We start from the raw sequence: 3,761 nt of genomic DNA on the forward strand, positions 1-3,761 counted from the left end.
CATAAAGTTTATAATTTGTAAGATTTTCAAATAGAGCATTTTGAAGAGAAAATGTGTTGTTTTTCAATTGTAGTTTATAGTAGTAATACGCTTCTTTGATGCAGAATTTATCCCCCTTTTTGACTCGTAATTAAACGTTTAAAATTATTATTATTATTTTGTCAGACAGGTAAACACACATACACACACCGCCGCTCTTTTGAGTGATAATTTTTTTATATGCGAAATATTTGCAAAATTTACCATAATCATTACGTACGTGTTCCTCCCTTGTCTAGTGGATTTTTCCAAAACGAAATGAATGCATTATGTGATCGTGAGCTGTATGGAGGAATCTCTTAAACGACTAAACTGATTTTGATAATTATACCAGTAAAATGTCTAACAATGAAAATTTACCATTCGGAAGAATCTTTACCAAGTGATAGGCTGTTTTTAATCCCGGATGCTTCCATGCGAAGGATAAGCAAACGAATTATGTTTTTGTTTTCAACCTTTGAGTAATATTTAATACAAAATTAGTTTTGCTTACAAATATCAATTATTGATGGAGGAAACTTGAGAACTGAGAAGTATTTAATAGACTAGTGCTAAAAACCTCAAGTACAGGTGAAATCCAATTATAAAAATACAATTTGATACTTTTATAATAGATTAATTTTTATTTTATTTTTAGTTTAAGTAATATTTTATCTTCACGTTTTTAAATTTGATATTTTATAAAAAATATAAACAATAACTATTTTAGTCATTCTTCCTATAAGAATTCTCAAATTATCATCATAAATACTTCACAAAACATCGTTGTAAATCAATATGTTAGCATAAGATAATATGTCGCCACAAATTCAATCGGGCATCGCATTTGATTGATTCGTTTTAAAATTCCAGTCAAGTCATAAATCCTTCGACATGCAACTGGAATTCCGATTCAATTCAATTCTCTTTTCATTCGTTCCACTTTTGTTGAGGCCGATGCAAGCAAATCACTCAATTTTGACGTTCTCTCTGCGTACATCATGTACGTTCACATGAAAGAAATGGAAGTGTATTTTGATAAAATATAACAGCAAAAGTACAAAGTGAATGGCGAATAATGATAAATCCGTGATTGTCCTATGGACGCATAGATTGTCCTATGGACGCTTATGACGATAAGTAAGATAAGTTATCGCATATATATCATACATATGAGGATAATCAATGTGTTTGAATATGTTTCATGATATTGTAAGCTTATCGGTGTAGACTATTCTTTTTACATTCGTATATTTGCTCCCAAACAGATGAACCGATCACAATACGCGGTTTTTCATGATTCTTTAGACGACAGACAAACGTATCTTAGCTATGTTTCTTACAGTTAGAATTTATTTATATTTGGTTAAAATAGAAGCGCTCGTTCGAAAACATTTTAGGTTTCACACTATTATCTTAATATTAGAAGTTATTCATAAGTGCGGGTAGATTTGATGCCCTGTGGTGGCCTTCTCGTTTCAGTGACATTACTAAAATCTACCCGCACCTATTGAAAACTATTAATAAACTACGTATCCCTGAAAATATAGTCACATCATTACATTAAAACTACATTATATAAGTTTATTAAAGACATTTAGTTTCTAATTTCATAAAATTTGAACGACTAAACAGTAATTTATCTCATTTATCATATCCATTGAAAGAGCACTTTATATCAATATACCAATTAAATGTAAAATAAAACTCATGATTACGCTACTACGAACAAAGAAATCATTTCATTTATGAAAGTTACTTATTAAAACTGCAAATCATCTAGCTGAAAGTAGACAGAAACCACGTACAATGCTGCAAGGATATTTTGGCACTTGGATTACAGTGACAATTAGCCGTGAGGATGCATGTGAAATAAGGGTTGCTAATGCACAAAATGTCCTTATTATAGGGAGTTTAGTAATAAAGGCCGTTAAGCTGATCTTCTAGTTTTAGGACACTTAACTTTGTGAGCGATGGAGTTCCTCGTTTAGTCCAGGGTGTGTAGAGAGATTAATTAAACATATTATCAAAACCCAATAATTGTTAAGTTCTTGCAAAAATATACGCCACTAATGTATTATTACTAAGTTAGCGTGGGTGGCGAGTTACGGGACAACACAGAATTAACGCTATACAACTCGCGACGCGATCAAAGTTCCTGCGTTAGCAGAACGCCTATACTAGAAAATCAGCACTGCTTAATGGTTCAAGAAGTTATCTTTATGATGAAGTTTTCTTTATGTCAAAACGCAGACCTCTATGTGCCATAGATTCCGGCAGTGTGTACCATAAATTCATTGTACGATAGTACGGGGCTCGCTGTGCGACTTTTAGTATTTAAAATGGTACGTATAAAAAACAATGAATAAGGATTCATCTTCAAACAAGCCAAGTAAAATACTCAGCGAACTATCCTTAGATGACGTTTTACAAGATGATAAGTTCAGTACTAAATTTCGCCATGCTCTTAAAGTGTCTTGCAGCATTATAGTGACAATTTAATGTTTCAGAAATATGTATTATAGATATAATCGATGTAAGGCGTTCTCTCATACATAATAGTGTTATAATATCACATAAGTAATACAAGTAGAATTAGACATTCGTAAATTTTTTCAGCGAAATATAAAACGAAATATGTGATGATCATTTCAGTTCTTCATTGCTGCTTAGACGGAATGTTAGATAGCTGTACTTAACACAGGTATATCTTAACGTCAGAAATAATTCACGGTAAAATATGCAATGTGCTAAATATACAGTAATCTCGTATTGTCTCAAGTCTTAAATTTCAGTTGGAGTGCTTTAGTGGGAGTCCAAATCTAAAAATTATACATAGAGATTGAAAAATATTAGTACGGTAAGTAAATCATAAATTGTCACAATCTCGAGTCTCTACAAACTACAGATAGCTGTGTATTTATGATTAATGTAATAAGTACGTAAAACTATTAAAGGTTTTTAAAGATTAAAGAATATTATGCTTCTATATAATATTAACACACCTTTCCGGACATTATGTTTCAACAAATCGTAAATAAGTGGTCTGAATAATCTGTATAATTTTAGAAGCGTTCAGAATGCGCAATGTCATTGTATTATACTTAGTCTGGTCATAAATACTATTGCGAAAAAAGCACAATTTGGTTTGGAATCTTTCATTCTCCCAACGAATGAAAAGAGGAATATAAAAGGGCGTATTAATACTGAGATGTTAAACGTATTAAAGTAATAAATTTTATACATGAAGCAATTAACCATGAAACAGCACTTTACAAGACAAAGTAGTTGTTCTTTTAACATAACCACTCTATGTCGTAAAGTACTGCTCATAGTCATCCGCGGCTCAGGTTATGATGCAGACGACGAAGAAGAGAAGTTGTGATTACGATTAAACGGCAGATATAAAATATAATATCATTAATAACACAATGATATTATTAATATCCATCAATTTAAAAGTATCACCATTACCTTTGATATTGACAATACCTCGTATCGTATCTTCTTTTCGTATATCTACTATTGACAGTATATATTATTAAATAGGCTAACATCTGCTTACATGTTTTAACTTAATAATATCCATACGGAAAATCGAACGCAGCCGCTTCTATTTCAACGAAACATAGCTAAGAATTTTTGTCATACTAAACTTTCTGATGAAAACGAAGCAATCAATGGGTTCATCTATTTAGGTGCTATGATGCCGCACCGATAAACTTGTTATATAAATAACATAC

This window comes from Zerene cesonia, chromosome Z, assembly GCF_012273895.1.
Source record: "Zerene cesonia ecotype Mississippi chromosome Z, Zerene_cesonia_1.1, whole genome shotgun sequence".
Lineage (NCBI taxonomy): Eukaryota > Metazoa > Arthropoda > Insecta > Lepidoptera > Pieridae > Zerene > Zerene cesonia.